The 10033-nt window shown below is 45.7% G+C and overlaps 1 pseudogene; it reads left to right on the top strand.

Moving 5' to 3' along the window:
* Positions 1–343: 343 nt before the first annotated feature.
* On the top strand, positions 344–1474 carry LOC125350902 (annotated as a pseudogene).
* The last annotated feature ends 8559 nt before the right edge of the window (positions 1475–10033 follow it).

Here is a 10033-nt window from a genome sequence, read left to right as displayed (position 1 = left end):
GAGGTGGGGGGTGGGGGTGGGGGGTTGGGAGGTTGGGAGGGGGGAGGGGGGGCAGAGGTGCAACAGTGGGAGACTGTTTACTTAACATGCCCCAGATGAGGCCTGGGTTCAATCCTCAAGATTAGAGTGAAAAGGTAGGGAAGAAAGGAGAGAGAAAAGAAGAAGACATGTATCTGCATATATGAATAATAAAGAATGAGATAGTGTTGAATTTTTTTTACAGTAACTACAAAGGTCACTTTATGGTCACTTAAGAGATAGTGCCAAGGTCTCCCCAACTCTCTCTCGTTTCCGTCGCCTTCACTCAGAGCCCCAGGAAACCTAAGCCAGCTAGCCAGGCCTCATGCCTTATCTGTGTAGCTGTTGTTGTGGATCCACCACCGTGTTCGAGGCACACTTGGTCCAGAGCTCCATCCTGAAGAAGGTGCTGGAGGCACTCAAGGACCTCATCAATGAGGCCTGCTGGGACATCAGCTCTGGGGGGCGGGAGGGGGGGTTGTGAACCTCCAGAGCATGGACTCATCACACATCTCCTTGGTGCAGCTCACCCTGTGCTCCAAAGGCTTCAACACAGTTTCACTGAGGCTGCAACCTGGCCATGGGCGTGAACCTCACCAGCATGTCCAAAATATTAAAATGTGCTGGCAATGAAGACACCATTACACTAAGGGCTGAAGATAATGCAGACACATTGGCACTAGTGTTTGAAGCACCAAATCAAGAGAAAGTTTCAGACTATGAAATGAAGTTAATGGGTTTAGATGTTGAACAACTTGGAATTCCAGAACCAGAGTACAGCTGTGTGATAAAGATGCCTTCTGGTGAATTTGCACTTATATGCTGAGACCTCAGTCATATTGGAGATGTAATTGTAATATCCTGTGCAAAAGATGGAGTGAAATTTTCTGCAAGTGGAGAACTTGGAAATGGAAATATTAAGTTGTCATAAACAAGTACTGTTGATAAAGAGGAGCTGTTGCCATAGAGATGAGTAAGCAGGTCAGCTAACTTTTGCAGTGAGGTACCCGAATTTCTTTATAAAAGACACTCCACTCTCTCCCACAGTAACACTCAGTATGTCTGCTGATGTACCTCTTGTTGTAGAGTATAAAATTGCTGACATGGGACATTTGAAGTACTATTTGGCTCCCAAGATTGAGGACAAAGAAGGATCTTAAGCAATCATAAAATCCAAGAAAATAAATACAACCTTAAGAACTGCTTCTGAGACACAGCACCTACTGAAGTCTTGGCTGTCACCAAGTTTGTATCTGAGTACATATGTAGATACTGCTTTGTAAATATCTATTTTTTTGCTCCATTCCTGTACAGTTTGTTTAAAAATTAAAATCCAAAGTCAAATCTTAACATAGAAATCATTTTGCCTTACTTAGAAATATTCCTGGTGATTTTTGTATAACAAAAGGGCCATAAGTGCTTTCCAATTTAAATAAAGTTACCTGAATTTCAAAAATAAGAACAAAAAAAAAAGAGATAGTGCCAAGAAGAAAAACCAAAAAAAAATTTTCCTTAAAAACAAGAGTATTTTTATAGTTAGTCTATATCGAGAGGGAATAAATTATAACAAGTGCCTGAGGTGATCATGAGTAGGTTATAGTAGTTTGGTGAACAAAATTCAATTTTCCAGGACAAACAGTTGATAATTTGGAGTGAGTAGATGCCGTTTTCTATAACAAACATTCTGCAAATACATTTTCCTATAAGGATTGCATGTGCATTTTCACATAACAATCTCAAAAATGAAAGTTCCAAATCATGGGACATGTATGCAAAAGCAACAATGATCATTATTATCAAGGTGCCTTTGTGGGAGCCTTCTTGGGAGCCACTGGCTATCCTAAGCAGTCTCCCTCAATTCTTGAGGTCTTCAGTCTCTTGGGTAATGAAATGACGGTGGCTCAGGATTGTGTAACAGGAAAGACAGAGGAGTTATCCATTTCATAAGCAGCTATTTCCCTTCTATGCAGATCCTCAGCTATTTGAGCTCAACAAAACATGATGAATAGGCTGGAAATGTGGCATAGTGGTAGAGTGCATGCCTAGCATGCTTGAAGACCTGGGTTCAATTCCTCAGCACCACATAAACAGAAAAATCTAGAAATGGTGCTGTGGCTCAAGTGGTAGAGTTCTAGCCTTGAACAAAAGAAGCTCAGAGAGAATGCTCAGGTCCTGACTTCAAACCCCAGGGCTGGAAAAAAAAAAAAAATCCCGTGATGAATAAAGGGCAGTCCCATCACCTACTACTATAGATGGGGTCTGGGAATAGAAAAGGCTAGTGGGGGGGGGGGGGAATGACAGAGCCTATGGGTAGCCAAGTGGCTACCAGCCAGAAGCACAAAGGCAAAACACTTCAGAGTTTGTGGGACCCAGCGGTCCCTGAAGCCATCGAGCAGGGCTACAGTTCTGATTTTCTCACCCACTGAATTTGGCCTGAGAGCAGAGAAGATTGACCTGGAGAGAAGACAATGAGAACAGAAACCTACATTTTATGGAAATTCCAGCATAGGAATAATGTCTACTACCTCTTTGAGCAATACTACCCAGTGTCTGGGCAGAGCAAGCCTTGGCTCTTAGCAACACTCCTGCAAGGTGGCTGTGTTTGTCTCTATTTCAGGCTTAGGGAGATTTGGAGATATGCTCTAAACTCTGGCCTTGCCTCCAGCTCAGGAGAGCACCAGCAGGTTGCCCACACAGAGGACAATCCAGCCCTTGCTCATACCACAGGAAACTGAAGAAAGCCTGGCTCCAGCTCTGCCTGTGCCCAGATGACCAAGGAGAAAAAGGCTCAGTTTATCCTATGGCAGTTGTCTGGGCCACTGAGGTGAGTCTACTGTGGTAACAACTGCTCAGCATGCAGTTTTTCTCATGTGCTGCATGCTGGTTTTCACATACAAATTCCCTTAAACTCTCTGTCTCGGTCTTTCATGCCAGGCCTTGAACTCAGGGCCTTGTTTTTTTTTCCCCAAGGCCAGTGATCCACCACTTGAGCCATTCCTCCACTTCTCTACAATCTCTCTTGCATGCTGGGATGCAAAGGGGAACGTGGCAGGCTTTGTATGTGCTCAAAGCCATTGCCAGTGTGGCACACGTGTCTCAGAAGGTAGGTGATCCTTGTCCTTTATGGTTAAAGACCAGCAGAGAGGACACAGCAGCTGAAGCTATGGGAAATGGGGACATGGACAATAAAAGTGAGAGTGCCTGTTGGGGAATCCCCAGGCTGCGAAGAGGCATTAACTGCTGACAGCTGGACTCCTGAGCCACCACCATCAGCCATCTGGAGTCTGTTTACCAATCAGGGATGTAAAGCAAAGGCAAACAAGCCCTGCTGGGTGGTATCCTCACTTCATGGCCACTCAGGCCTGATATGAAGGCACCTGCTGACTTCTGGACAGCAAGAGGTCTGTGGCACCCTTTGCCCACAGCCTCCAGGGCATTGCACTGATCTAGCTTTATTCAAAACAGTGGCATTGACAGGTTACTTCCATATCATAAAAATCACCCTTTTATAGAGGGTGATTGATGAGTCACCAGCACCAGCCTAGTTTTAAAAATAGCATATAAAATGAATATTTCTACGTTAGTTGGTGATATTTTTAGTGTGTGTGGCATTCCTGGGGCTTGAACTCAGAGCTTGAGTGCTGTCTCTCAGCTTTTTTAGCTCAAGGTTAGCACTCTATCACTTGAGCTACAGCTCCACTTCTGGCTTTTTGGTGGTTACCTGAAGATGAGTATCATGAACTTTCCTGCTAGGGCTGGTTTTAAACCAATTTTCTGAGATCTCAGCCTCCTATGTGATGTTTTTATGTATAATGTTGCATAATGTTCAAATTGGGATATTTACAAGTACTTCCTCAAACATTTCTTACTGCATTGCTGTGATCCACCTAATACTTAAGGATATTTTCTTCCCCCTAAAAAGAACTGTTTAGCAAGTGGCAACCACCAATTTATTTTATGCCTTTCAGAATTTGCCTCCTATTGATATTTCCTATACATGAAATCACACAATATTATTGTATTACCATTTTCCTTCAGCTAGCACAGTACTTTCAAGATTCATCTGTTGCATGTAGAAATATTTAATTCATTTTAAGGCTAAGTAATATTCCACTGTATATGTGCATACATTGGTGAATATTTGAGGGTTTTTTTTTCCACTTTGGGAGGGGAATGATCTGGAGTCTGAACTTAGTACCTTTAACTCGCTAAACTAGCATGATACCACTATTTTTGGATAAGATCTAGCTTCCTGCTTGGGCACATGCCTACGTCTCATCTACCTGCTTTAGACTTCTCATTGCTGCTCAGATCATACCACACACCCAGCTTCACAGTGGTGACAGCCTGGAGTGACTCGGAGTCCTGATCTTCTAATCTCAGTGCCTATATTACCTGGGATTTCAGGCACATGCCGCTGCACCCAGCAGTGGGTAGAGAAAAGATCTCTCAAACAGCTTGCCTGCTGACCTAAAACCTGTGTCTCCCCATTCTTAGCTTCCCAAGTAGTTAGGATGACAGGTATAAGTTACCAATGCCAATCTGCTTCTACCTGCTGGCCATTATGAGTCATGCTGCTATGGATAATTATGTACAAGTTTCTGTATGCATTCAGTTCTTTGGGGTTTTTATACTCAGGTGTGGAATTGCTGTTCCAAACAGTAACTTTGTGTTTTACATTTTTAAGAACAGCCAAACCACTTTCTAAAACAGGAATACCACTATGCATTCCACCAGTAGGGTAGGTAGGTATGTTCCTCTTCTCCATACCCTCACCAATACCTACACCAGCCATCTTCAGGGACCTGGTGTGTGTGTGTGGGGGGGGGGGGTGTTTCCTAGCACTGGTGGGGTTTTTTTTTTTGGTTTTTTTTTTTTTTTTTGGCCAGTCCTGGGCCTCGGACTCAGGGCCTGAGCACTGTCCCTGGCTTCTTCTTGCTCAAGGCTAGCACTCTTCCACTTGAGCCACAGCGCCACTTCTGGCCGTTTTCTGTATATGTGGTGTTGGGGAATCGAACCCAGGGCATCATGTATACAAGGCAAGCACTCTTGCCACTAGGCCATATCCCCAGCCCCAACACTGGTGGTTTTGAATTGCATTTTCCTGAGTATTATGTGTTTATTGACCATATAAAGAAACGCCAAAATGAAATGTAGTCCTGTTTGAATTGGGACATTTGTCTTTTTAGTTGTGAAGGTTTTCTATAAGCATGGAATTCTCTTTTAATTAGGTATTTAATTTTGTTCAACAGCATTTCATAGTTGTCAATGTAATTTTGTTCAATGTATCCATTAGTGTTTTCTTATCTGACCTGCTGAGCACCTAGTGTTCTGTTTGTTTTATGCCCATCCTGGGCTTGAACTCAGAGCCTGGGTACTGTCCTTGAACTTTGCTCAAGGTTAATGCTCTACCACTTGAGCCACAGCTCCATTTCTGGCTTTTTTGGTAGTTAACTGGAAATAAGAGTCTCACAGATTTTCCTGCCTGAGTTGGCTTCAAATTCAATCCTCAGATCTTAATATCCCGAGTAGCTATTATTACAGGCATGTATAAGCCACCAGCACCCAGCTTAGCAGCTAGTTTTTAAGAAAAAGAAGCTATGTTGGAAATGAAATATGCAACTTCAGGTGAGTCTGGAGGGGAAAACTGGGAGAAAATGAGGGATGGGTGATGGTGTTGCAAAAGAAATGTACTCATTACCTGATTTATGTAACTGTAACCCTTCTGTATATCACCTTTACAATAAAATTCAAATTAAAATATTTAAAAAAGAAAGAAGCCACTGGAAACAAATTGTTTCTCTTTAGTCTAACATTTTAAAGTAGGAGAGGAGTTCATTTCTGTTCCCATCACTGGAGTTCATGGTGCAGACCAGCAAAAGGAGGGGTTCTGGAATCCAGACCACCTGTGTTCGACACAGCCCTTAGCACTCTCCATTCCAGGAAAGGGGCCAGTCACACTCCTCTCCTACCACACTGCTCAACACCTTGCCCTCTGGCAAGAAGATGAATAACTTACCCACCCTACAATGTGAATAATATGGATAATTATTTTTTGAAGAAAATCTCAGGTCTGGCCCACTAGTAGCAGATGAGTTGTAAATAAATAGTCCTTGCCTGTGGAGGCTCAAGTGATGAAGAAGCCCCCTTCCCCCAGACAGTGGTGTACAGGAAGGAAGGAATTCAAGAGAGGGATTCTGAAGTCCCGCAAGGGTTCCCAAGATACCCCTCAAAATAAGAGCATGGACCTCAGGTTGTTGACACCTGAGAGGACTTGTGGGAAGGGTGTGGAGACTGGGTTGACACAGGCCTAGAAAGGTACAAGGAGCTTGCTGTAGAGAAGAGACAGCACTGGGGACTCTTCCTTTTTTTTCACTTTGTAAAGAATTTATTCTTTATAATAATCATAATATGAGCCCCTTCCCTGTCAACCAATGGACTATTACATGTCCCTAGAATTTGGGTCCCCTCCCAGCAGCCTCTCTCCTATATGGCCTACAGTTAAACCTCTTCATCCCTGATTATATCAAGGCCTGAGATAATGCCATCCAGCTGCCTACTTTTCTAGGTGATGGCTGCTAAGTCTTCAGATAGTTATTATCACAAACTCATCATTTGCTTCAGTCTAATGAACAAAGGGACAGGGTGCTAGTTGCCCAAGCCTGAAAGCTGTTGGTGGTGCTGCATATCAGGCATTGGTAGCACGATCTGCTCTGTGGTGGGGGTCCTCTATGGGGCAAGGCACCTCTAGCAGGTTCCACATTGTCCTGAAGTCGCACTTCTTCAAAACCTTTCTCCTCCTCCCTAAATTCCATCTTCATGGAGCCTGACAAGTCTGAAGTGGCATCAGCCGTAGGGGTCTCAGTGTCTGCCAGCATCTTGCCCTGACACTTCATGCCTTCATCTGCCAGGAGCAACAGGAGCTCCTGCAGCTCCTGCAGCTCCGTCTTCTTCCCCCTCTTCTGAGACAGCCGGTTGACACAGTCATTTTTCTCCCGATCCAGCTCATTGAGGGCTTCCATCTGTTCCTTACAGGAAACTATGGCCTCCTCGATGCTGCCAAGGTGCTCTGACAGCTGGCCTCCTCGATGCCGCCATTGTGCTCTGACAGCTGGATGCAGCCATGGTGGAGGTCGACTTGACTCTGGCAGTCCACCTTGTCAGGCAGGTCGTGGGTGAAGCAGATCTGCAGTTTCTTCTTGGGGCCCCGCATGTCCTGTTTCCTGTTCCCACACACGCCGTGGCTCCAGCGCCTGGGGAAGCTGGCCTGGTGCTCCAGCTTTGTTCAGCATTGGCCTGCCAGGTTGGTCAGGCACCTGCAGCAGGCCTGCTGCTCCTGCAGCTGCTGGCTGAGGTTTGCCTTTTTAGATTCAGCAGCTGATAGCGCTTTCACATAAATATCCTCATGGTTTGTGGGTTCCCCACATCCTCTGGGACAATCATGTCATGGGGAGTTGCCTCCTCACCCTTTTCTTCTTCATTGTTTACTCCTTCACTGTCCCTAGGGAATGCCAGGAAGCTCAGCTGGGCCTGCAATTGCTCTTTCTGTTGTCTAGTTGCTGCCAGGCACTTCTGAGTGTCCTGTGACTTTTGAGGCACTATATGTTCCCCCAACTTCACCTGCTCCTGCTCCTGCTTCAGCTACTCAAGAAATTGGGTCTGCCTCCGCAGGTGCTGCTTCAGGGCCTCCGTCTCTCAGGTCAGCTGCTGATTGGCGGCCATGTGCTGATCACAGGTGGCTCTGAGTTCCTGCAGCAGGGCGAGGTACTGGTCATGCAGCTCCTGCAGATTCTGAACTGCTTAGCTCTTTATCTCAGCCACCTCTTCCCATTCTTGTAACTCCTCTTCTAACTGTCCCAGCTTCTCCTGAAGATGTTTCTTCCCCTGTTGCTCTAAGGTCAGGACTCTGATGAGCTCCTCCTCCTCCTCACTGCTCAGCCTGTGGAAAGCATCCTGCAGTTGTGCCAGCTGATCTGTCAGCTGTCTGTTGTGCACATGTGTGGATTTCATTGTCTCAAGGATCTTGTGCTGATCTTTGGCATGGTAATCCCACTCCTTGGCCTCCTTTTGCAGTCTCTGCAGGCACTCCTGCTGCTCCACATTCTGGAGACTGAGGCTCTGGTTTTCCTGTACCTGGATATGAAGTTGTTGCTCCAGGATCTTTAACTCCTTCTGCATCTGGTCAGCCTGGGCCTGCAGCTGCTGCTCAGCCTGAGCTGGTCCTGCAGGGGGCTGAAGCTCTGCCAGCTGCTTTCTCAGGTCCTTCAGGTTGGTCTCTAGGCTTAGCACATGCCTCACCCCTTGCTCTCTCTCCTTTCTCAGTTGCTCTATCTGCTCTGAGAGCTGCTGGACCTTCTCCTCCCACGTGGACCTCTCCACTCCCAGGTTCTCTGCAAAGTTGTCTCTCTCTAACTTTAATGTATTCACCAGCCTTTTCAGGTTGTGCAGCTGCCTTTTCAGCACTGTCTGCTCCTCCAGTGTGTGTTGAAGCATGTGAATTCTGTTTTCCATGTTGACCTTCTGTGTCCACAGCACTTCCAGCTTCTCCTGAAACTCCGTGTTCACTTCCTCCATGTCATGGTAGCTTCTGGTCTTTTCCTGGAGCTGACGCTGCACATTATTCAGGTCTTTGAGTGAGCTGTAGGGTCTTCTTTTCAGTCTCATTCTGCATGGTGGTTACTGCAGACAGTGCCATCTCTAGCTTGATGACGTGCTGCTGTGAAGCCTGCAGGTGGCTGGTGATACCTTCACACTCCATTTCTCTTTCATTGGCTACCTGCTGCATGTGGGCCAGGGCAGATTGTAAGTCACATTCTTGTGAAACCAACATCTGTATTGATAGTGTGGATTTCCAGCTCTGTTTTTAGTGCTTGTTTCATATGTGCTATCTCCTCATTCTCTTTCTCCTGTTGATCCTGCAGGTCTTTCTTTTCCTGTTTCCATTGTTCAATCTCACTACAGAGCTGTTGGTTTCTTATTTTGCTGGAGTCTAGGGCAAGCGCCAGGTGTTGGTAGTGCCTCTCCAGATCCTTGGTGTTATTGGGACCTGTGCCACTTTTGACTCTGGCAGCTCTGACTGCCCAAAGGCAGGGGAGGCTCAGGTTCAACGTGATCAGTGGTGTTTGTCTTGAGGTTATCTCCCTTTTTAGTTTTCTTCTTTTACTCAAATTCTGCAGGTCCATCAGGGCAATTCTTCTGCTGGTATTTTTGCAGTAGTTTCTTCCCTGCAGGTATTTCTTTTCATCTGGTTTGTTCAGTGCTGGGATGGTGAAGATGGGCAGGCCACATTCCCGCCTCTCTGAAATAACTTCTAGACTCACAATCACTAACAACTATATCTTTTTCCTACTATATTTACAAAGTCACTTTGATTCTCTTGCTCACCACTCAACCACCTTTACCTTCCTCGGCTGCTGGTAGTGGTGTAAGCCAACAGAGGGAATAGCAGTGCTACTAGGCAGCATGGAATGTGGGTGTGGCCCCAATTCTTGTATCCCATTGGTCAGTAGCTCTATTGTTCTAACCATATTTGCTGACACTTGTATTCTGATCAGGAGTCACTGAGGTTCATAATGTTCTTGATATAACCTGTTTTTCCAGTCTCAGAGGGACTGGAAGGCTCAGGGACATCACAGGCCCAGGGATCCTCTCCATGATTATTGGCCATGCTGCTCATCTAGGTCACACGTAGCACAGCACATGTTTTACGCACTTCGGCTGGTGATCTCAGAGGAATCAGAAAGACAATCATGGGAAAAATGAGATTGAGAAGTCTAGGTTGCTGTTGCCCAAGAGTATGTGAAACCCATACTGGCACAAAAAGAATAACTTGCACATGACTGAAAACAAATCTGCTAGCCAAGGGTTAATTACCCAGCCACAGCCAAATGATGGTGTATCCAGAATCCAGGTTCTAGGGCAGCCCTCTACCACTCCACAGCCCTTGGATATCGATTTCTGCAAGGGAGTGATTGGTTGCCTTCCAGAGATTGGCTAAAGTGATTGGTGAGCTCAT

Source organism: Perognathus longimembris, chromosome 4, assembly GCF_023159225.1.
Source record: "Perognathus longimembris pacificus isolate PPM17 chromosome 4, ASM2315922v1, whole genome shotgun sequence".
Taxonomy (NCBI): domain Eukaryota; kingdom Metazoa; phylum Chordata; class Mammalia; order Rodentia; family Heteromyidae; genus Perognathus; species Perognathus longimembris.
Note: the sequence above shows the minus strand (reverse complement) of the source record. Positions and strands in the feature narration are given on the sequence as shown.